The sequence below is a fragment of the Dendropsophus ebraccatus genome, chromosome 12, assembly GCF_027789765.1.
Source record: "Dendropsophus ebraccatus isolate aDenEbr1 chromosome 12, aDenEbr1.pat, whole genome shotgun sequence".
NCBI classification, from domain to species: Eukaryota; Metazoa; Chordata; class Amphibia; order Anura; family Hylidae; genus Dendropsophus; species Dendropsophus ebraccatus.
Window position 1 is genome coordinate 80,280,012 of NC_091465.1, and position 26,959 is coordinate 80,306,970.

At 43.0% G+C, this 26,959-nt stretch overlaps 1 protein-coding gene across 1 annotated transcript in view; it reads right to left on the reverse strand.

The window, feature by feature from the left end:
* IGLON5 (IgLON family member 5) overlaps window positions 1-26,959 on the reverse strand; it is a 342,036-nt gene that overhangs the window by 313,969 nt on the left and 1,108 nt on the right.

The following is a 26,959-nucleotide window of genomic DNA, read 5'->3' on the forward strand; positions in this document are numbered from 1 at the left end:
TGATCAATTTGCTGCAGAGTTTTTGCTATTGGTCATAAATACATCTATAAACAGTGCTCCCCTCCTCCCTCCATCTCTTCTCTCTCAATGTCCTCTCCCATACAGCTCATCAATTCAGCCTTCCTCCTGCACACTCCATTCATCTACATTTTGTCCAGAGAACATATGCATATTCAACACGATTCCTCACCGAGGGTTTATTATTACAGATCTATGGAGCCCCTTTACCAATCACATATACAGCCACATCATGCACTATGCAGAAGTCTGGGTATATTTGCTGAACACACTTGAATGCAGAGCCGTCAATCACTTCCATTCTTCATAAAACCATGCATTTAAAGAAGGCGACGGTGACCAACATTGATTGACAGGAACGCTTCGAGATCTTCATGACTCTGCATTCCATAAACTGCTCTTAGCAAGTGGCTTTCCAACAGATACCAAGGATTCTAATTCCCTTCTTAAAATTGATCGGTAGCTAGGAAGAAAGCATTCTGCAATTCGAGACCCATCACGGAGGGAGAGCGCCGACAGAATGCCAAGAAAAACTTCTTTTTCGTCTGGAGAGATATTTTTGGTTGTTGGGTTTCTGCTAACGTAAGAAGGTGCAACAATGAATTCAACATTTTTCAGTAAGCGTAGGAAAACGGACGAGCGCGAGAGTCTCAAGACGAGGAGGTGCGAAGAGATAATTGTGCAAGCTTGCTACCAACTTCATACCTGGTCAAGACTCGCTTCGATAGCCCGAGGAGCCCACACATGTGTCTCCAGCATTCGGGTTTTGGCTTTGCATGGTCTGTTTGCTAGAATGTTTCCCGCTGTGCCTGCTTCACTACCGCTGATCCCCCTTCCTTTTTATCCTGCCCTATTGATTTCCCTGCTGTGTAGTTAAAGTTTCCCGGCTTGAGAATTGCCGCAATCAGCACTTTCTAAGCCTCCCTAGGGAACGACGTACAGATTTCTACCTCAAAAGTATTATTGTTCAGGAACTGGGTGCAGATAGAGACTTCCTTAATATCATTTACCCTAATTGCCCGGGATGAAACGGAATCCTTGGGGGGGGAGACTTTTTTTTTTTTTACAAAGGAACATAGTACCTTTGAGGTTGTAGGTAAAGGGAACCAGTTACTGAATTTGGGTCTTCATCTTGTTCAATGGTGAAATTTATATCCGATACATAAACTCATTTTGTTAACTTTATGTTAAAAGAACATGAGTTTGTTCAGTGTAAACTACAGGCCAATGCATCATCTAAACCAGGGGTCGAAAACTTGGTCGGGTAGAAAAAAAAAAGTTAATGGGATTTATTCCTTTCAAGTTCAAAAATACTAAATTATCTCTGATCACATATTTATTTGACTTCATAAAGTAACAATTTCCCCTGTGCCCTCGTATAGTTATAGTATCCTGTGCACTTATATAGTAATAGTGCCCCTATCTGCCCCCATATAGTGATAACGCCCCCAGTTGTCCCATATAGTAATAATGCCTCCCTGTCCTCCATTATAGTCATAATGCCCCCCATGCTCCCATATAGTAAAAATGCTGCCAGTGTCATCATATAGTAGTAATGCCCCCTCCCTGTGGTCCCATATAGTAATAATGCCCCCTCCCTGTGGTCCCATATAGTATTACTGCCCCCTGTGCCCCCTTATGGTAATAGTTGCCCTGTGCGCTTATATAGTAATAGTGCCCCTTTCTGCTCCCATATAGTAATAATGCCTCCCCCCGTGGTCCTATATAGTAATAATGCCCTCCTGTAGTCCCATAAAGTAATAATGCCAACCTGTGCCCCCATTATAGTAATAATGCCCCCTGTACTCATATAGTAATAGTGCCCCTATCTGCTTCCATATAGTAATAATGCCCCCATGTGCTCCCATATAGTAATAGTTGTCCTGTGCTCCCATATATTAATACTGCCCCCTGTGCCCCATTATAGTAATAGTTTCCCTGCACCCTTATATAGTAATAGTGCCCCATCTGCTCCCATATAGTAATAATGCCCCCCTGTGCTCCCATATAGTAATAATGCCCCCCTGTGCTCCCATATAGTAATAATGCCCCCCTGTGCTCCCATATAGTAATAATGCCCCCCTGTTCTCCCATATAGTAATAATGCCCCCTTGTGCTCCCATATAGTAATAATACCCCCATGTGCCCCCTTATAATAATAATGCCCACTGTGGTCCCATATAGTAATAGTGTCCCCTGTGGTCCCATATAGTAATAGTGTCCCCTGTGGTCCCATATAGTAATAATGCTCCCCTGTGCCCCCGGCATAATGGTAATAATGCCCCCGGCTCCATCATATAGTAATACATTCCCTTCTGCCTTCATATTGTACTAATGCACCCCAGTATAATTTCTGGAAAGGAAGCACATTTCTGCAATAACTGGTGTTCTATATAAAGTCTTCTTCTAATGACTCATCAATGAACCTTGGACACATGGCAGAAGGCTGTCTGGAGTGATGATATTTCCTTCTGAATCATACAGATGGCCAGGTCTGCATCTCCCATAAATAGCATGAAGCAGTATCCTATTTACCGTGCACCATTGTGGTTTAACAAACTGCTGGTTGCGTCATAGTCTGGGGAATAGTTTCTTGACCTTTTCAATGACCATTGGCCATGAAACCACCATACATGAATGGTGAATGCTATAGGAACCTGTGGGCTGACCATCTGCACCCATATCTTCAGGTCTTCCCATTGCCATTATTTAACGGGACTGTGTCATCAGACTAGGATCACAAAGAAGTCATTGGAGGAACAATACAATGAACTCTCCACATTGCTTTGGCCCCCAAACTCACCGGACTGTAACATCAATGAACATATTTAGGATATGTTGGAATGGGCTATGGGATCTTCTCCCAACCCTAAAATGTGCACTTAATGGTGGAGCTGAAGCAGGTATAGGACAAGTTAAGCATTGAGGATGTTTGTCACCTTGTGGAATCTGTTCCCTAATATGTTCAAGGTGTGATTGCCCAAAAAGGGGACAATCCTGTTATTCAGTGTTCCTGATTGGTGAGTGTATGTGAGTGTAATATTAAACTATTCTTCATATGCAGGCCATTAATCATTTTTTACTTGCAGTACCCTGTCTGGCCACTTGGCGTGCTGTAAGGAGAATTGTGTTTACCATAGACACATCAAAACCTCAGCACAAATATTTATCCTTTTTGTCTGCACTTAATTAAACAGAGATGACTTCATCTCCACGATAAAAGAGAAGATGTCACAAGGTGGAACGCCATCTGATTACAGTTTCTTCGTGGCGCTGACGCCTTCCACTTAAAAGATCAACAGTATTTATATTTTTACTGTGCGACTCTTCAAATTCCAAGTAGAATGTCATAGACGTGTCATAAAATAAACCAGAATAGCAACAATAACTAGCCCTTAGACCCGCCAGGTAACAGAGGGGATAAATTTAATTCCACATGGCTTGGTATTTGTCAACTTATAAGGGGTAATACAATAAAATCTAAGGCAGCCGTTTGGGACATTATTGGTTGAAAAGTAGCACTGAAGTCCATAGATTTTTCATTCTGTAGAAGCTTGATAGTTTGATTTAGGTTTTATTGCATTTCTCCTTCAGACAGTAGAGGATTTTAAAAGTCACAGGCAAAGGTTCATTTACGACTAGGTAGAAACTCGGAATGTGACATTTACGTAAAGATTCCAACAAAAACAGGACCAACCCATCCCGAAATATCACAGCCTCCTGGATCAACCATAGTAAAAAAAAAAAAAATAGTGCACCCATAGGATGGGAGATGGCAAATTTAACTCTTTTTAACTATCCAACAATTCATGAAATGCTAAGCAACTTTTTGAAAATATGTCTTCATGGATATTAACATTTTTGGCGGCATTGGGACAGAACATCCATTGAGTTGATATGCAAGTGTTTGCCATATGTCCTGTGCCGGCTATACCAGTCAGGGGGAGAAAGTGGTGGCATGAGTAGCCTTCAGCCACCACATGTACATACACTTGAGAAGAACTTTGAATCTGGGCAATAAACAAGTGTCCCTTTTGATGATGGTTTCATCCATGAAAGTATTCTCTGGTCTTTCATCAAAAACCTTTGTTGAGTAAACTAGAGTCCAGAACTTCAGTCTAGTTCAGCTGGCCACACAACTTCAATAGCTGCCGGTCAGATGCTTGCCGACGGCTATTCCTAACAAACTCCCCATACGTCCGTTTGCTAAATTCAGCTAAGAACACGCATGTTGTTATTGGACAGAGGGCAATATGTTACTTACAGATACCTCTGGGGTCTTTTTATCCTTAAATGTACCAATATACTTTATACAGTACTTCCCGGTTTGGCTTACCCCTCCCTTCCCCATGGGAAGCATGTGAACATTTGGCCATACGGAACCTTGATGTGTATGGGGACTACGGCAAAAATAACAGATGAATGATTATTTAGCCAACAGTTATTGAAGGTGTGTAGGCACCTTAAGAAACGGAACATGCCTGATCCTTCTTTCCTTCAACATCAGGGTTGAGATACCTCCATACACTTAAGATAGTTGGCTGGTCGAACCAAAATCATTAGGTTGGCTATCCTAAGTAACTTCCTCCACTGATACCTATGTTCATGTGTTCCCGATGGGGAGGGGTAAGTCGCAGACGGCTATGGAGCTGGATTATCATGATTGGCTCAATCTCCACCAAGGTCATCTGTTGGTGGAGACACAGAAGGCCCCTGTTCACTCTATATGACATTACTCCAACTAATGAAAAAACTAATGAAAAAAAAAAAATCTACCATAATGTACCACAACAGGTGTTATAGGTGGAGCAGTGTAGAGTACATAAGGGTATTATAGGGTGTTTGGGGTTCTTGACCTTTGAAGAGTAAGCTTATAAGAAAACCCCACAGTCAACCAACATTTACCACCACCACCAACACCACAAGTTCTGTAGAAGGAGCAGGAGGTAAGAAAAGCAGAAGATGTGGTCACTAAGAAGAACTGGGTCTTCAAAGATAAAGAGAAGTCCTGCACTCTGATGACTAATGTTTACCAGAACAAAAGCCATAGATTGGGTCCAGAAGAATAGATTCAGGAAAAAAAAACATGGTGTTATCAAAGCCTGGAGCCATCTACGACCTTCACTGTACAAGCTGATGACCTCAGTCTGCTAACATCTAATACCACCGATGATGTTCATAGAACAGTAAATAAGGGTAATAGAGGTGAAATGTTACCCACAAAAACATTTTTGGCCATCAGGAACCTTTGTCAAGTGATTTCGAGAGCCTCATCTCCACTGAGGACATAGATGGAGCAGTGTTAAGAAAAGATCAGCACTTTTTTAGGTCATCAAAGACTTTTTTGAGTAAATTCATGAGAAATCCCCTAACCTACTAACATTTACCGCCACCGATGTCTTAGATGGAACAGTGGTTAATAGAGGGTGATAGCACACATACAATAGGAACATTCTTTAGCCATCAAAGCCCTTTACTGAGTAAGCCAAAGGGAACTTTAATCACGAGTAATTACCCCTATTACCAATGCTATACATAGAGTAATGAAGAGTAGATAAGGGTAATAGAGGGTACTATCAACAACAGAAGCATTTCTGGATCATCAAAGACCTTCATTGAGTTAGCTATTGACCTCAGTCTACTAATGTCTACTGCCACGGGAGTCATAGATGGAGAATTGTAGAGTAAATAAGGGTAATAGACGGCTATATAACCCATAGAAGCAATTTTATGGGTCATCAAGACCCTCGAATGAGTGAATTAGAGAGTAGAAGCTCACTCTACTAACATGGTTGTAGAGTAATACAGAACTGGGCTCACAATACTCATAGTAGCCATCAGCTATGGTATACATGGGTTTTTTATGGTGCATCCTCCCACCAGGACCTCGGAGTGTCCATATCGGAGAGACCATTAGTTACATTGAATTCGGAACGTTTTTCATAGCACACAATAATGTTTTGTGATTGCCCTTTGGGGTTGAGTGAGCACAGCGGGCGCGTCGTCTTCATACATTGTGACACGGATGTATGTGTATAGGATTCACCATTTATTTTAGCCGTTCCGCTTCTTTAAGACGCGCATTTCTCTAAAGCATAGAATTAGACGACACAAATTGCACGCTTTACTCCGGCCTCATAAATTCACTCCTCCAAGGTTTGATTGCTTCGGGTACAGGCAGAGATACATCATTTGACATTTCTAGGACTAACCAGCAAAAATGACAGCGTGGCGGCAGCAGACAATGAAGCCCCCAGGACTATATGGCCAGGGGGACAGTCCGGGGATGCAAAGCTGGCTGCCACCTCTGTAGCTGAGCAGCTTTGAAAATCATATGATTAAGCGCAGCGCTCCCCTCTGAGCCAGAGAGTGAGGACATGAATAATAAAAACCTCAATCCTCATCCGCAGACAACACAGCTAGTAAACAGGTCAGCCCCGTAACCCCTTCCCTCCCCGCAGAGACCCCCCGTCTCCGGGGTCCTATTCCCACCAGCGCTCGCAAAACTCCCTCCACCTAATCGCTCACGAGAGAGACATCTAAACCTCTAGTAATTTATTCAATTGAGACCTATAATGAGCAGAGATATTGAATGGTCTGTAATGGAATCATCTCATGTTTAATATATTCCTTTAAAGGACCATAAACCTGAAATACACGTTCGCTTACGCCATGGAGAGGCCGCCGATTCCGCTGGAGACGACCTTCGCGTTGCTAATGACGGGTTATATTGTGATCGGCGGCTCTTTAGGCTTTTGTTGGTAAAATCCATAAAAAAATCCACAAAAGAGATTTATAAAATTGATTGTGTCATCGCAAAACATCACCCGATGTCTGCGGCGGCACATGCGGAACATGAGAGGGTAAAGGAACACTTTCCAAATCTCTTTGACAGTATTTGTCTTAAAGGGGAACTATCAGCGGGTTGGATGAATCTGAGGATGAAGGAGTGTCTTTTACGTTCCTGGGCTGTTAGTTGTGCCTGGTCAGCCATTAGGAGCACTGGGGGTGTGGTTACCCCCCCTCCGCGCCCCAATCCGGTCCCCTCCATTTATAATCATTAGAGGGAGTGGGCTGGTCGGGAAGTGGGCTAAATAGATGACGGGAGCAGGGGGATATACAATGTATGCCTCACTACTCAGTTAATAGTCCCTAAACTAGGTGCTGCAGAGTTAAGTGGTGATGCTCTATGCATCATACTCACTATTACATATACTGGACATAGTGCAGAGCCTATTGCTTAGTGTACAGGAGCAGGGACGCCTGTCATTTCTGCCATAAAAACTTCTTATCCTCAAAAGACTTTCCCCAATTGTAAAATTATTCTGCAGAAAAATACCATACAGAATGTAATCAATGCTTTTCAAACTGTCTGCAGATGATAACGATTGATAAGTTGGAGGGCGAACTATAAAGCCCAGGTCCGTGCATGTATCTTTGCGTTTCGGCTCCTGGATCCGAACACAGATTTTATTGCGGAAGGTCTTGCTTTCGGACCTGAACTTCCTGGTCTGGCTCCCAGGTGGTTAAGTGGGGATGCATGTGCCCCAGCTTCTGAAGAAAGAAGACTGGAGCCCAGGAAGGTAAGTATAACCATCCTTCCCCCAGCTTCTGAAGAAAGACTGGAGCCAAGGAGAGTAAGTGTGACCCCTCTTCCCCCAGCTTCTGAAGAAAGGTGACCAGAGTGCAGGAGGGCAAGTATAAACCCCCTTCCCCCAACTTCTAAAGAAAGAAGACTGGAGCCCAGGAGGATAATTATAACCCCCCTTTCCCCAGCTTCTGAAGAAAGAAGTCTGAAGCCAAGGAGGGTAAGTATTACACCCTTCTCCCAGCTTCTGAAGAAAAATGACCGGAGCCCAGGAAGGTAAATATAATCACTGTTCCCCCAGCTTCTTTTTGGGATGTCCAAACCCAAACCTTATTTTGGGTTTGACTGAACCCGAACCTGAACGTCACTGGTTCCACTCACCCCTAATCCGGCGCACAGTTACTCGCGAATTGTGTGGGGTAAATAATTGAATATTCAAACATTTACAACGTTCTAATTTTGATAATTGAAATTGATTTTGTGATGAACAAATCATAAATGTATAATGAATCAAATCCAGAAAAAAAGTTTATCATTGCAGGTGAACCTAAAAGTGGTAATTTCACAAAAAAAGTAAATTTCACAAAAAATTTTTTTGTCTCTTGAAATTGTATTCTGTATTACACATTGACCACATATAGAGAAGACTCAAGTGTATATATATATATATATATATATATATATATATATATATATATATATGTATATATACAACTTCCGGGAGTGCCACCTGAACACTAGAGCCTCCAGGAGGGGACATGACATCTCCACCATCTACAATTTTGTCTATTTTGTCGGTGCTCCTCTTATTTTGTCAGAAATCAATTGGCTAATGGCTCAGGAAGAAACAATGTCATCGTTTACATGGAGACTCCATCTGCAGCAGATACATTATTATCACAGACAATATTAAAATCAATCCATTCAGTCAACGTCTGCCATCAGTCCGTGGTGTTTTCAGCAGCAGCAGCAGCCTTGAATGTAGCGCCGCTTGTTCAGTCAATGGTCCCTAAAAGCTTCCTGGTATTTATTAAATAGGCCTTTTGTATTTTAGAGATGAAATCAGGTAGTTTCCTGAAGAAATGAGCAAAGCAATTTATCCGCCATTGAAAACGGTGACATTTAGTCAACTGTGAATCCTGGAAATCGAAATCTTTACCTGTTTCATGTATCATTAGGAAAAGAGGTTTATTTTTCTTTTAAAAATAGCGCCCCTATCGTCCCTGGCCGCAACTGGTATTGCAGCTCAACAGAAAGCTGTGGGCTAGGAGGATACATTTTTGAATACAGCTACTCCATACAGTGAACTGCAGCAAACAGAGAAGTTATTGTATGGGCAATTCTGGTATAACATAAGCATCTAATGATATACTGTATGTACATCTAGTAAAGTTATACATCGCCTGTATATAATCATATGGAGCATGCTGCTATAACCTGGGTATCTCCTGTATATAGTGGTATTGAGCATGCTGCTATAACCTGGGTATCTCCTGTATATAGTGGTATGGAGCATAGGTATCTCCTGTATATAATTTTATATGTACAGCTGGTATAACCTGGGTATCTCATGTATATAGTGATATATGTACAGCTGGTATAACCTGGGTATCTCCTGTATATAGTTATATACTGTATGTACAGCTGGTATAACCTGGGTATCTCCTGTATATAATATATATGTATAGCTGTTATAACCAGGGTATCTCCTGTATATAATTATATATGTACAGCTGGTATAACCTGTGGATCTCCTGTATATTATGATATATGTACAGCTGGTATAACCTGGGTATCTCCTGTATATAATTATATATGTACAGCTGGTATAACCTGGGTATCTCCTGTATATAATATATATGTACAGCTGGTATAACCTGGGTATATACTGTATATAATTATATATGTACAGCTGGTATAACCTGGGTATCTCCTGTATATAATATATATGTACAGCTGGTATAACCTGGGTATATACTGTATATAATTATATATGTACAGCTGGTATAACCTGGGGATCCCCTATATATAATATATATGTACAGCTGGTATAACCTGGGTATATACTGTATATAATTATATATGTACAGCTGGTATAACCTGGGGATCCCCTATATATAATATATATGTACAGCTGGTATAACCTGGGTATATACTGTATATAATTATATATGAACAGCTGGTATAACCTGGGGATCTCCTGTATATAATATATATGTACAGCTGGTATAACCTGGGGATCTCCTCTATATAATTATATATGTACAGCTAGTATAACCTGGGGATCTCCTGTATATAATCATATATACAGCTGGTATAACCTGGGTATCTCAAGTATCTAGTTATATATGTACAGCTGGTATAACCTGGGTATCTCTTGTATACAATTATATATGTACAGCTGCTGTAACCTGGGTATCTCCTATATAAAATTATATATGCACAGCTGGTATAATCTGTGTATCTCCTGTATATAGTGGTATGGAGCATGCTGGTATAACCTGGGTATCTCCTGTATATAATGGTATGGAGCATGCTGGTATAACATGGGTATCTCCTGTATATAGTGGTACGGAGCATGTTGGTATAACCTAGGTATCTCCTGTATATAGTGGTATGGAGCATGCTGGTATAACCTGGGTATCTGCATCCTTGGTGAGTCATCACATATTATGCACTTGCTGTAGTTGTTCTTTTGGTATAATTTCTTGCTTTAGTTGGATTCTGGTGATGCAGAATGTATACTGTTTCGGCTGTCTGGTTATCACTGAACCAAGGGATCTGGTTCCACCATGTAACATCTGGTGCATTCAGTACAACAGCTGGGCTCCGAATGGTTTCGACACTAGACCATAGCTGACAAATAGGGATGGCATGGTGACATAGTAAATATGATTGTCAGCCAAGGACATGGATGAGTAGAGGCATCTGAAAGGACAACCTGAACCATGTCCGCTCACAGAATCTATCCGTTTGTTTCCTTCCAAGAACAATTCTACCCAAAATGCTCAACCTATGGAGTCTGCAAAGAGTAAGGGACTGGCTCACGTCAGTATAATCTCCAGACCCTCACAGGACTCCTGTTCTTTATATTTTTGGACCCTTATAGAATATATACTTCTACAAAGGACAGAAAATAGGGTGAACTACCACCACCAGGCCCACCCATCCCTGTGAGATGACTCCATTAACCTGAGCGTGCCCCAGGCAGATGGCCCCTGGTGGAACAAGACATCCTTGAGGGAGAAATTTTGGAATTCAAAGACGTCTTCCCGCGGCTTGTTTGCACAGTACGACAGACAGATATTACCATATGTACAGTGGCTTTCGTTCCTTATTTGCTCAGATTTAGGAAGCATATGTTGTGTCGCACTCTCCCTTTTTGCATTGGATGGGAAAACAAATTAGATTAAAGAACACAAGATGGAAACGTCTCTTACATGAAAAAATATGGTAATGGGAATCTAGAGGGATTCTTGTTTTTCCCTTTATTGAATCTTTAGCAGAAACTTTGTGGATATTAAGGAACATCTGGTTGTAGGGTGGTCGGAAGAGCCAGACCTCATAAGACTCTCGGATAATGCAAGTTGTGTAGTTGGTGTTGGACCAGTGGAGAGGTGAAGGCCACAACTCTGGTTGGCACCAAACATGTGGTTGATGGGACCAGGACATAGATACAGAACCCATTGTAAAGACTAATGGTTGAGCTGTTACCCCATCATACAATCTAATAGGGGTATATATAATGTTATGTGCCGCTTACTGGTGCCATTGGGTTAGTTGATGGCCGTTGTCTTGGAACCAAAAGGGTGAGCATGGTTAAATTGTAGGTGATGACCAGGAAATCTGAAATTGGTCTAAGCCACTAGATCAGAGACTGTCTACATGGCTTATAGATAAGTAAGGTCAGAGTCGCTGACTAATGGGGAATATTATATGACAGCAAAGTCCCGGGAGAGAAATTAGGCCTGCGGAGAAGAATAGCATTACCACTGAGTACCGTGAATGTTGTCTAAGTCCACCTTTGGGTTAAGATCGAAAGGTCTTAGGTCTTAGGTGTTGCCCAAACAAAAGAAACAGTGTGTATTATCGGCTAGTTACAGGGTTAGTTTGGTGGATTATCAAGCACCAAGGCTGGTTTGGTAGCAACTAAGCCCAAACCTGGTAACAGCAACCTTAGTAGCCCTAGCATCTTACTGGATGTGGACTTCTACGACCTGCAGGTGCCTCTTGGGGCGACCACTGTAAATATGGGTTGAAGGATATTGGCAATGAAGTGAACTGTGAATGGGGGTGGATAGAGAGAAGAGCTATATTGGATAATGACTTACAGGGTACCACTCACGTATTATAGTTCTCTTTTGACTCCTGTGGTGGGGGCTTACCTACTGTATATGCTTACCTTTAATCTTTTGGTCTGAACTTGAAGGCCCAGCATTGACTAGTTGATCACCAACAACTCCCTTACAACCAACTTAAGGGACTCATTCATGGGTTTGGTTAAGGAGCCCAACCTCAAGCTCTCTGGAGCCTACAGATATACTGTAGTTATGTGCATGGAGGGAGGTCATGAAGTTTCTCTGGGGCCCTTGAGAAGGGGCCCAGCCCTGGCCAGTCAACCCTTGAATGTATTGTAAGCAGATCCTTCTTCTCAGAGGTTACAGAACTCTTCACTGCACCATAATGGGGGCCATTTTCTTCTTCTATATGAGGACCCCTCCCCCTCTCTCTCGTGTCTATGTATGCCATCGAATAGTCCTTTAATATCCTATAGAATTTCAAGCATTTACAAAGTGAACATTGTTACAGTTAATAAATCCGCCCCTGTTTGACCTTCTGCCACACTGGGAGGTTCTGTATTTCCCACTTGTTTAGGGGCTGCGCCGTCCAGCGAAGAGTTAACGGTATAATGATATTCTATTTCATTAAATTTCCCACCGCCGCCTTTCATCTTCATAAAAAAAAACCTCTTCCTGAGCTCTCTGTTCGCGTCCTTTTATTTCTCGCTGCTTTCCCTCGTCATCACCCCCGTTGACCCCTCTTTGAGAAGACACTGATGTCATAGTATTGCCCGATGGTTCCTCTCTCGCCCTGCGGGCATTTTTAACCCTCGCAGTTCACTGAGTGGCGTCTGAAGAGGGCCTGAGAGCTCCCGCTTTTGCATTCATCTAAAAACTGAGCCTCCGTGTCAAGAAAAATGAACTGTCAAGGCAAATAAAAATAAATTATCGCCAAATACTGGAGCACAATGGCATCTGGAAGATTGCACGTCTACATATTGCTGATTGAACACTCACTGGTGTGACCCGTTCACAAAACATGAACAAGGTGCCAAATTAACTGCGGAGCCAAAGTATTCACACGTCGGCGGTGAGGAGCATGGAGAAGCGGGGAGAAGTGGGACAACACAATAGACTCTGCCAGGATCCTCCCGTCTGGGCCGTCATAGGATGGTTACCAGACATGGAGAAAAGTTTAAATTGTTGCAGTAGTCAAGTGAGCATGATGATGCTGTGACTAGAAAGAAGTGAAACCATATGTCACAAATTTAATTTGTTTCAATTATTCAAAAGAAATTAGTGAATCTGAAACTTTTGTGTAGTTTTGGAAGAATATCTTAAAGGAGTACGCCGGCAAAATTTGTTTTTCTTACATATCAGTTGGTGTCAGAAAGTTATATAGATTTGTAATTTATTTTTAATTAAAAAATTTCAAGTCTTCCAGTACTTATCAGCTGCTGTGGGTCCTGCAGAAAGTGGTGTATTCTTTCCAGTCTGACACAGTGCTCTCTGCTGCCACCTCTGTCCATGTCAGGAACTGTATAGAGCAGTAGTAAATCCTCATAGGAAACCTCTCCTGCTTTGGACAGTTCCTGACATGGACAGAGGTGGCAGCAGAGAGCACTGTATCATACTGGAAAGAATACACCACTTCCTGCTGGACAAACAGCAGCTGATAAGTAGTGGAAGACTGGAGACTTAAAAAAAAAAAAAAACTAAATCACAAATCTATATAACTTTCTGACACCAGAAAAACAGAGTACCCCAAGTGTAACAAATTGAACCTAAAACAAATTTCCCCCATGGCCAGAAGTGAAGCGAATGACTTGGGACGACACCTGGTATCCTAGGATAATCCATCAATGCTCCTGGAACCCTTTAACCCTAACCCCTAACTCTATCCAATTCTCTTGGATTCCCTGAGATTCTGAAATTTTGGGGAAATTTACAACAAATTCTATTTGCTCTGTGGGAAGTCGCTCAACTCTAGTGCACAGCATTGATGGGGAACGGTGGTTGGACCAAGACAAGCTGGGGTTCCTCACCACCAAGGTTCCCATTGCCGTTCCAGGGCCCGGCTTTATGGTTCGTTTCACTCGATTTTTATTAGACCATTAGCAAAAAATGTTTTGGAATATTTCTTTCTATAAGTCATTACAGTTATTATGTGTGTTGCTACAAGAGAAGTAGTAGGGGGGGAAATATAAGTGAACACCACAAGAGAGAAGATGTATGAGGACATCTCATGTCTTATCTCAGTATTGACAATAACCCATTCATGAAAATAGCCAGTGACATAATCTATACCATGGCATCCATATACAATACCCCACTGAACGCCAGTGCACAAGGCAGGGCTAAGATCACACACAAGTGCCAGGGAAGTACAATGCTCCGTTCTGCTGGGAGACACTGTGCTAGGGATGAATGCAACCAACACTCCAGTAATGGTGTCTCATGGCGATGTAGCTGGGCTGAGTTTGTTATTTAACTGTTCCATCCCTAATGCACTGGATCAACCTACAGCAACGTGATGAGTTGTATCAAACCTGACAATCTCGGCTCAGCTACATCAGTAAATCTGACACCTGACAATGTAATAGCACATAACTAGTGCCGTGACATAAGCTGCGTTAATGTGTTGACTAAAGTTAGAAGAAACACCTAGAATAGGATTCTCTGGGCATAAAATGCGTGAAATCCAGTTAGAAAAGGATAGCATATACTGGTTACATAACGTGGAAACATGGAGCCAAGTAACACAGAGCTTATGTATTAAGAAGAATCTGGAACAAAAGTATTTATTGCAAAATTGGACCCTAAAATAATTTTTTGTGAGACCAATGGTAAAGTGAGTAGATTTAAAGGGAACCTGTCACCACTCCTGACCTGGCTGTTTTATTAAATCCTTGTATTCCCCATGAAATAACATTTCTGGATCACCTATTCTTATAAATGTGTGATGTGCCGTTCCTCTGCTATTCTTACTAGAAATATATGACTCAGTAACTAGCTGGGGGCGTGTCCCCACACACTGCCTGAAACTATCCAATCAGAGCACAGTATAGGGACACACCCCTAGCTGGTAACATCCACTTGGTTATTGAGTCATAGATTTCAAGTAAGAATAACCGAGGTACGACACATCACACAGCTATAAGAATAGGTGATCCAGAATTGTTATTTTAAGGGGAATACAATGATTTTATAAAAACAGACAGGTCAGGAGTGGTGACAGGTTCCCTTTAAGGATGACTATTCTACAGTGCGACCAGGGGTTGCTATTACCCCTTTGATTTCTTTAGCTGAAGGTCCCCTACCACATTGGAGAAGAACCAGGCTACGTATGTGATGGTAAAGGATGCTGACTCCTTAAAGGGGTTATCCAGTGCTACAAAAACACGGCCACTTTCTTTTAGAGACAACACGACTCTTGTCTCCAGTTCAGGTGCGGTTTGCATTTAAGCTCCATTCACTTCAATGGAACTGAGCAGCAAAACCCCGTCCAAGCTGGAGTCAAGAGCGGGGCTGTCTCTGCAAGAAAGTGGCCATGTTTTTGTAGCGCTGGATAACCCCTTTAAAATCATCCAGACAATGCATAGTACCATGTACATCAGGGGTAGGGTATTGTGCCCCTCCAGCTGTTGCAAAACTACAACTCCCATCATGCCTGGACAGCCAAAGCTTTAGCTTTGGCTGTCCAGACATGATGGGAGTTGTAGTTTTCCAACAACTGGAGAGCCAAGGTGGATGATGGAACTTGCAATGTTCTCCAATCTGTGGCTCTTTAGCTGTCACCAAACTACAACTCCCACCGTGCCCTGACATCCTGCAGAATAATAGGAGTTGTCATAGAGCCGCAGGCTGAAGAAGATTTCTGCCCTGAAGTCTCCGCAGAAACCTATGCAGTCTATATATCTCTATAATCTATGTCGAATTTATGGAGATCTATAAACAGCCACATACAGTATCTATCCCCAGGAAAAACCTAAGGAGAGTTAATGTCCTATAGGAAACGGCCGCATTTATGTTTTCTCCTCATTTCTCTTGCAAATTAATTCCAACGCAATGATATTTCTATTGACCCCGGAGTCATTTTTCTTCCTCAATTTAAAATGACGGCTCTATAAAAAGTAGTGAGATGTAGAATTATAGTTAAAGCCCCGGAACATGCAACCAGGGAGCTGAGCTGCTCTCCCTAGAAAGCTTAAAAGGACATTGTCTATGTTGTCTATGGAAGAGATGAATGCAAGCTATTGTTTCCTGTTATCAGCCACATCAGGCTGGGTGGTCTGATGGGAGAGTTCTTCAAAGGGATGGGGGTCCTAAACGACACTGTAATCACTACTCTATTACATTCACTAATATATATATATATATATATATATATATATATATATATATATATATATACAAAAGGTGGTCCAAAAGTTGGTGGACAGTATGTGTAATAGGGTTATAACGGGGGAGATTTATTTAACAGTTGCCCCTAGCAACCAATCAGATTCCATCTTTCATTTTTCAAAGAGTCTGTGGGGAATGAAAAGTGGAATCTGACTGGTTGCTAGGGGCAACAGAGCTCGTTTCACTTTACACCATGTTTGAAGGTGGATTTTGATTGGTTGCTAGGGGCAACTGAGCCAGTTTCACTTTACACTAGGGGGGAGATTTATCAAACATGGTGTGAAGTAAAACTGTCTCAGTTGCCCCTAGCAACCAATCAGATTTCACCTTTCATTTTCCAAAGAGTCTGTGAGGAATAAAAGGTGGAATCTGATTGGTTGCTAGGGGCAACTGAGCCAGTCTCACTTTACACCATGTTTGAAGGTGGAATCTGATTGGTTGCTAGGGGCAACTGAGCCAGTTTCACTTTACACCATGTTTGATAAATCTCCCCCTATGTTTGATAAATGTCCCCCTTCATAACCCTATTACACATACTGTCCATATATATATATATATATATATATATATATATATATATATATATATATATTGCCCCCTATAGGTCAGATAAAGGAAAGATGTAAGAAGATGATTCACAGGGATGAGAGTCCGTAACAACACTGTGATCACTATGCTATTACACACACTCTATATATTACACTATATCACTATAGGGCAGATAACAGATAATTGAAAGATGTAATTGCGCTAGTGATATATATATATATATATATATATATATATATATATATATATATATATATTTCACTAGCGCCCCCTATAGGTTAGATAATGGGAAGATGTAATTGCATGTGGGATCTCATTCTCAACATAGCTGGTTGCTTTATGTAGGTAGTGATAAATAGGCACCTTTACGCACCATACTTAGTATGCAGATTTTAAGATACCATCATTACCGTCTCATCTGTTGCTGTCAGGTTTGGCTCGGGATGAGTAGTGTTGTAGTTAAATGACTTCCTGAGGCTTACTCCAAGAAAGACATTCACGCGCACCCCAACGAATCTTAAAGTGGTGATCCAGTATAAAAAAAAAAAAACATGGCTGCTTTCTTCCAGAAACAGCGCCACCCCTGTCCTCAGGTTGTGCATGGTATTACAACTCGAGAACTGACCTGCCAGAGCTAAACTGGACACCGGAGCATGGAAGAAAGTATCTATGTGTTCATGCCCAGATGCAGCAGACTTGTACATAGGACTGCATACAAGCCTACTGCAATGCAAAATCACAATCCATATACAATAGATGCTGCATATGTATGAGTCAGGCTAAACATCTATAATTTTCATCTATAGAAATTCAGATCTATAAGCTAATGGGGCACTAACCCTTCCTTAGAGAGTTCCTGTCACATACACAGAAATAGAGATATACAGACACCTATCAGGTCAATGTCAATGAGCTGCAGTAAAGCCTCGATTTTCAATGTTCTTGCATTCCGTCGACCAATAGTCTTCGCTGATATCCAAAAATGCCTGACAAGATCTGGAGAATACTTGTCAAGTCAATCTCAAGACTCCTTCATATTGATGGCCGAACACATTCTCACCCATTTCCACTTCTTATACCTTCAATATATGGATAAGCTCCTGCAGCTCTGGCTCCAGTAAGTCATCTCCTGTGCTTCTGCCTTTCCTGACCATCCCCCCCAGCCACAGGGGGAGTTCTGGCCTCTTACCTATTGGGGCCTCCATAGCCTCAATACTTGTACAGCCCTGTCTGCAGTTATTATAATGGAATCAGGCTTTCCGCCACAATTTTTTTTACTTGTGAAGGAAATACAAAAAGCTTTGTATAAAGAATTACAGATTTAAGGCTGAGTATAATCATAGACAGATGCATCTTAACATCATTCCGGGCACAAGATCCAAGCTCATATTACAGTCTTTGATGCCACCCTTTTAGGTATTAAAGCTGGCTTGTGTTCTTACCTTATTATGCCGGATCTCTCCCGCTCTATTGCCGTCCTAACAAGCACCAAAGGTGATTAGCAGAAGACAGGTGCCAGCGATATCTAAGAACGCAAAGCTAGCGAGCCAGCGCCGCCAGGCCCATCATCATGGCCGATGCTGTTTCTCAGAGTTTGGTTTTATAATCTAGATGTGACTCCAATATCAAGATTTTTATAGTGGGAACATGGTGGTATACAAGCGGCATGGCTATTATGGGTGGAGAGGTTGGGCTTTGGTCTCTAGGGGCGTTTAAAGCTTAATCAGGAGGATCCTATACAATATGAAGGTCTTGTGATGGCACATAGTTAGGCCATAATAGGTGGGGGTCTGACCTCTGGGAGAATGAAGGGGTGGAATGTTGGTGTAACTCCGCATCTACTATTTTCCCCAATACAATGTTAGTACAGTGACCTGAATGCTGGCCCCATTCAAAGGAATGGTCCTTGCACATCTGGTTGTTTCCATGCAAGTTAAAACTTATATGGGAGCATAACAATACACAGTGGGGTCTCCTTGATCCTCATCATAGATGGGGGTAAATGATATCTTTAATGGTTGTTGAACCATTTACCAGAATTTTGAAATGCTATGGATACATTTACAGCATAAAGGAGGGATGTACTGTACACAGCAGCTGGAAGTATGGAGAGGAGGGAGAGTATTCATGAAGGGCAGCTCACACAGGCTGTAGATAGGGAGGAAAACACACACAAGTCAGTCTGAAGGGGAGAAGCACATGGACTGTGTACAAGTATAAAGAGAAAGCAGAGCAGCCACAGCAAAGTCTAGACATCTGAACACTGAGACCTCACATCTAGCACATATTACAGAGAACTGTGTGCAAACTGTATATCTGTGGGTGTGAAAATGAATAAAGGAATTCAGATTGCAGACCCAAACATATACTTCTAACTCCACACAACCGCTAACATCACTAAGGTGTCTGTATCCTTTACGTTTTGCCCAACGTGTCTATCACCATGTGAGAAGTATTCCGATGACTGATATATATGTAGAGGAACAGGGAACCTATAGGCCGAGTAAGTGACCGGGTAACCAAAAGGCCCAGCGCCAATACCTTAATATGGCTGACTATGCTTGTACTTCCTTTTTTCCACTTCCAGCAGCAAAATCAGCTCTGAAGCACAAACTTCTGCTCCAAATAACAAAATCCAATAAACACCACAAACTACAACCTTCATCAGTTCCTGGAAGCATAACTGCATGTATTATACCAAAACAACAACAACAAATGGACAAGGAAGAAACATTTGGCGTCCTCATGTTTACAGCGCCGACTCGCACAGGTTTTGCTTTCCTTCTTCCACACCTGGCTTAACAATGTTCATTCGGCATGCTACAGACAATACCCAAAACCCCCGAGTGCTGCCATATATCTCCATGCCAGCTGAATAGCATGCTTAAACATATAAATTGTCAATGAAACGCGTCGCTAATAAAGTCTACCCAGTATTGAGGAAGAGTTTACGGCCTTATTTATGTCCTGGGCACGGCGGTGGGGGCCATCTAAGGCCCCAGTCGTTCATCAGACATCCCAAGCCGTTCTGTTGCCTGAGCCTGACCCGCCGTAGTGTGTATATCTTTATTCAATCCTCGGTCTCTCATGGTTTTCTGGACTGACCGAAAGAATATATCCTGCTACTCAACTTCCCGAGTGTGTCATTTCCCCAGAATTTACACTCTGGCGGATATTTCCCCCCTCGTGGGTCTTACGTATAACTCAGGGCTGACTCACATATCTTGCTCGGACAACCTGTCGTGTTTATTGCGTTGTGCTGATAGAACCGAGACTAAAAGGAGCTGGCAAGCACAGAAGGGCTGAAGTCAGCTGAGCGCTCTGCCAGCTACAGGCACAGCGGTGAGCAGGAGAGGGGGGGGGGCAGGTGGTGCAAAGACCCATCAGCTCATCCTAATTATCTTACCAACCCTGGAGAGATTGGACGTTGGCATCTCCCACAGTACGGGTCATGTTCTCCTCGGCTGGCATGCACCATGGGCAAATAACTGTATAGGGCACGCTTGATAAGCCATAAGCCCCCGCAGCCAAATGTAGCCACATAGGATATTCGGCTTCTAGCTGCCATGACAGGTAGGTGAACTGCATCAAATAGGATTAGGGCCCAGGTTTCGGGCCTCTGACTTGTACAGATGTGCATGTGTTGGCACGCTTTGGTATCTATGGCAGAGAGGAGTTTGTTGGAAATAGCTATAGGGGATGCAAAAGCTGCAGTCATACCCTGTTATATGAGGATATCGGGACTATGAAGAAGACCTTGTTAGTGGGGGATGGGCAATTTTTCTATGACCTTAAGTGACCTCCTGTAGTCAGCTCAGTAGTTGGAGTCGGTGCCGTGCATTAGCAGATTTCTATACCCAGGGACACTTTGCACAGGACCCAATGACTATCTGAACAATGCAGAACACGAATAAGAAACGTCCTGGTCGGAGTAACATGGGATAGTTCAAAGGGATATTCCCTTCACATAGAGCGGAGACATCACTGTCTGACCGGAGGGGGTCTCATCACCTATTGTGACAATGAAGGGCATGCTGCGCTGGTGGATGACTGCACACCTTCAATGGTTTCCAGAGATGGCTGCGGTTCCTGACACAACATGGTGGTCACAATGCAAAGGAAGACTCCTAAAGAGGGCACAGCGCCACATCAGTACTGCGTCTCCTATAAGCCTTGCCTAAGGGTAGACCCCCACTCATCATAAAACGACATGCCTGGTAATACCCCTACCCCAATGTAATATGCCTTACCAGCTCTGTAAGGAGGAAGGGGTCGGATATCAACACCAGCTTCTTGTAGCTCACCCTGGTTATCAGTGACTTATATGAGTGTATAGAAGAGTCTCGGCACTCACCAACCTAAATAGAAGCTTATTTATCCATTCGGTAAAGCAAAATGTAGATAGGTACATGGAGGACACGTTTTAGCCTTCATCAACTCTGTTAGTTGAAATGCATCCTCCATGTACTTCTCTGCTTTTTGCTTTACTAAATGGCAAAATAAGCATCTGTTGGTGAGTGCCGAGACTTTTCTATATCTGGATTTCCTAACCATGTGCACCATAGGAGTGCTGCCTCCTTCCTATAGATCAGGGGTGTGAAACTCAGGCCCTCCGGCTTCTGCCAATCTACAACTCCCATCATGCCTGGACAGCCAAAGTGTTAGCATCCATGCATGATGGGAGTTGGAGTTTTGCAACAGTTGGAGGACCTGGGTTTGACACCTGTGCTATAGATAGTCGCTGACATGACATACACTGTCACTAACTGATCGTTCAGCAGTCAGTCATCTCTCCTGCCAGCTGCCCATCCTGTTCGTCACACCAACGTTGGTCGCACGTCTCCTTCTGTATTGGGGGTGTGTGGTTGACAAATGATGATAAGGATCTGCGTGAATCACCTACTGATCATTCGTGCAGTCCTTCCCACACGATCACCACGCTGAGTAATAGGACGATAAACAAAATCAGCCCTAGTTCACAGTGTGGATAGGGACATCCGACATCTAATATGGTCCCTAAGACTGTAATAGATGGTCCCAGCCACACTGTATATGGGCCCTGAGCTTCTCATTGTTGGCTCTGATGGTGTCCAGTTTAAGCAATATTCACTCCATATAATAGGTATAAAGTAGGGACTGGTCAAACAGTCCGGAGTAGGTGGGGGGGTTGGTGACTTTTGTCCAACACCCTGAGTTCAACAGTAATTTCCCATGAACATCTGGTCCATCTTGGCCAAAGTATTTAGACCTTAAAGGGAATATTTAAAGGGGTATTTGTTAGTCCATTTTATTGAATGCAAGCATTGCACAGCGCAGCTGAGATCACTTCCCTATTAGATTACATACAGGTCTACTATATATAAGTATTTGGTGTCAGTAAAGCGTGGAATAATACGAAACTGAAAGTCTAACTTATACAGTGGTTATTAAATCCAGAATTGCTGAAAGGATCACACACCCATGACCACTTACTGACATTTTTGGGTTATACTTTCAGCTACAGAAACTGTCAACAAGCTGCTGTTTATGGATCCGATAGTCTTATCCTGCGTCTCTATTTGTTACCTTGGGGACTTGTAGTTTGTGGGGATCAGCAACAGGTTGAGGACTATTGAGGTAGACGCCCCCAGCAATGTATCTTATCTACAAATATGAGCAGATAACATATGATATAAGCTCCGGGCCGGTTGTGTATATATATATATATATATATATATATATATATATATACAGCCTTTAGAAGAAGCATCGGCCGCCCTGCTTGTTGATGGTTTCCAGTAAAACTTTACACATTGCAAAAAAAAAAAATAGAAGTAGGTACCGGATTTTAGATTTTTCTATGATATAGTCAATGATAACTAACAATGATGATTCCTCTGTTAGGCCGGCTTCATATTGTGTTTCCAAATATCTGTTTAATGGAGAAAAATGGATAAAAAAACGTATGTATTTGCGTGCATCCGTTCGGATCAGTTTTTCCATGATCAGATTCGTCTTATTTTTTTAGTCTACATAAAATGTTGGCCATGTTCTCGCGTACGTTAAAAGTGACTATTTAAAACTGCAAAAGGGACTGCAAATGCGAAGTGTGACCCCGGCCTAAGGGAAAATGTAACGTTAAAAGTAACCGGACATTCTTTTACCCATTAGCACCGCTACATAGATGACGTATTTAAGAAGTACCCAGCGCTGGGTCCCACATCGCGCTGCTCTGGTCACCGGTCGCTACCTGGTCTATGATGCAGCTTGAGATGTGAAGTTTCAAGCCATTCAGCAGCTGTAGTGGGCTCCCGCCTCTGCCGCTGAATGGCCAAGTGGGTTTGAAATGTCATGTTTCAAGCTGCGTCATAGACCAGGAAGCGACCAGAGCAATACTATACGGGAGCCAGAGCTAGAACCAAGGAGGTAAGTGGACGTCAATGCTTTCATACACCCCCTCCGCAGCCATAGGGAAAAATCCCTCCTGCCTGGAGTACCCCTTTAAGCTGATTTTTAACATGATAATTTACATGCAGTGATACAGATGTCACCCAGAAGGGGCACAGCTTGGGGCCCAGGATACATTAATGCCGGCATCAGTTTAGCCTATGGCATGTGATGGTTTAAAAATTATTTTTTTTTTTAAATGTCTCCTCCGACTTACTGCAGATCCCGTAGATTGTGATTATTGCGTCATCTATATAGCGGTGTCAGCGGTTTTGGGAAGGAGAAAGTCATTCCCTTTAAATGGCAGTCAATGGCCTGTAGGTTCCAGCTCTCCGCATTTCACAAAGTGGAGATAAAACACTGATTGACTTTTCCAGACTGAGAAATGTCATATTATATTGCGGCACTGCCAGGCCTGCGCCACTAGCAGCATCACATGCCCATATCACCCGGGCACAGGATCACATGCCCATATTACCCGGGCACAGGATCACATGCCCATATCACCCGGGCACATGTACCAGCTCTATGGCGGACTAGTGACCACTGACACATTAGAGATGAGTGAACCTGGAGCATGCTCGAGTCGATCCGAACCTGAACGTTCGGCATTTGATTAGCGGTGGCTGCTGAAGTTGGATAAAGCCCTAAGGCTATGTGGAAATCATGGATATAGTCATTGGCTGTATCCATGTTTTCCAGACAACCTTAGAGCTTTATCCAAGTTCAGCAGCCCCAGCTAATCAAATGCCTATCGTACGGGTTCGGATTGACTCGAACCCGAACGTGGTTCGCTCATCTCTAGGCGCTATGGGTACAGAGCATGCATGTCTATTCCCATAGAACCGGCTATTATCCTGTTAGCAGCAGCTAATTCAAGGCTTTTAGTAAGGAAGGTGGTACATGGGGGATGTCTCGGAACAATAGTCATTGTCTGGGAGTAATTGTAAACAACTGTAACAAGTTCCTGGAGAGGAAAGGGTTACATGAAGTATATCAGGAATAGAAAAGTGTTGGAAGAGAATGGGTTAAAATATATATATTGACTCAATATACTTTGTGTACGTACAGAGTGCATCCCATTGCTTTACACTTTACAGCTGTCAGTGCATGATGGGAGTTGTAGTTTTGCCACCAGCGCAGTAACAGGTTACCGACAAGGAAGGGGTTAACGCTTGCTTCGCTAGTGTCAGGCAGCTGCAGTCAGATCCTGCAAATAAATAAGCGGCCAGGCTCGGTGGCAGTGACAGGTTGACATTGTTTTCCTGTGTTTTGATTGGCATGTTTATAAAATCTGGGCAGACGAGGGGTTAAAGGAAGCCTTCCTATACGGGGGACAGATGCGGCAGGAGGATTCTGGCAGTGAAAGGGTGTAGGAGATGGTGACAGATAAAGGAGACATTGTTACAATAAAGAGAAATATTTACACAACGTTACAAGTCGGCTTCTATTTCTTATTCTCATAGCTGTCTATGGCTTTTTCTGGATACACACAGACCTGAGCATCCTTCTCAGGCCTAAAATGACCACGTTACCAAGAGTGACCGACATCTACGCGTCACAACGTCCAAAACCCTGGAAGGTGATAGAGACGTAAGCGACAAGAAGGCGACGTATACAGGCGACGTATGCAATTGTTGCCCATGATGAGGGCAAATACACAGGGGCAGCAGAGAAGGCGGAGGGTGACCCTGCCGCTCCTACAAGCAACAACACTGATGGAGTCAACTCTCATGGGCTTCAAAGGGTTAAAGGTACAGGAAGCGGCCCTCTCTACGATGGGGTTATAGCCGAAAAGGTTGATACATGCCACAAGGGGTTACGTGAAGCCGCTCCAGAAGGAAAGAGTTAATAACCGGCAATCTACAGTAGTGAAACACGTCGGATGATGTCACGGCAGGGGCGAAGGCTGTCCGTACACCCGACATGGAAGTTGGCCACAACGGACAATTTTCACAATTTTAGACAATTATCGTTTGTAGATTTTATGCAAACAATGATTCGTAACGTCTGAGACGTCATCTATCCTGGTGGAGCGAAGCCGAATCCAGATGTGTACGGCCGATCGAGGGATTGTGGCCGATCAGGCGCCGATGTGCGCAGGCGAATCGCATGGTTCCTGTTTAGACCAAGCGAGAGATTCGGTGACTGATCGGCCCCATTCTGGATGATTGTGATCTCATGTGTATGGCGGATTTATATACATACTGACACATACTGCACACAGCATACACAGACATATACTGACACATACTGCACACAGATATACTGACACATACTGCACACAGCATACACAGACATATACTGACACATACTGTACACAGCATACACAGACATATACTGACACATACTGCACACAGATATACTGACACATACTGCACACAGCATACGTAGACATATATTGACACATGTAAATAGTAATGCAAAGACGTATACCGACACATACTGTATACAGATATACCCAGACATACTGACATGTACTGTACACAGACATATATATATATATATACATACATACATACATACATGCAACTACATATATACATGCACACACACAGCCACATACATTCATGTGCACAATCTGCTGCAAACATTCACATATACAGTCATATGCATAGTGACACACACACACACACACACACACACACACATACACAGCTCTGAACAGATATACAGGCTTGCAGAATACAAACATGCACACACAGTCACATACTTGGCTCATACCACACATACACACATACAGAGTCACACATACAAACACAGCTGTCTACCCACATACACAGAGAGAGAGAGAGAGAGAGAGAGTCACACAGCCTCATACTTACATGCACTCAGTTACACACATACACATGGAGTCAAACACACACGCAGATACAAATATACACACAGTCACAGACACACATAGATACACACACACTCACCACCTTATACATACACACACACTCATCCACAGTCCGGCACACACACACACACACACACACATACACACTCACTCACCACCTCATACATACATACATACATACACACACACTCATCCACAGTCCGGCACACACACACACACACACACACACACACACACACACACACACACTCACCACCTCATACATACATACATACATACATACCCACACACACATCCACAGTCCGGCACACACACACTCACCACCTCATACATAGATACACACACACTCATCCACAGTCCGGCACACACACACACACACACACTCACCACCTCATACATACATACATACATACATACACACACACACACACACACACACACATCCACAGTCCGGCACACACACACTCACCACCTCATACATAGATACATACACACACACACACTCATCCACAGTCCGGCACACACACACACTCACCACCTCATACATACATACATACATACACACACACACACACATCCACAGTCCGGCACACACACACACACTCATCCACAGTCCGGCACACACACACACACACACTCATCCACAGTCTGGCACACACACACGGACACTTCCTCCATCCCGGTAGACAGGCAGGCTGTGTGTGTTTATCTGTATACATGTGCTATAGGCCATATACTGTCACCTCACCATAGGCTTATACCGCTACAGCCCTGCCTGTCACCTACACATGAGCCCCCCCCCAGCTCCATATGGGCTGACACTATATACACACATATTGCACTTGCAGATGG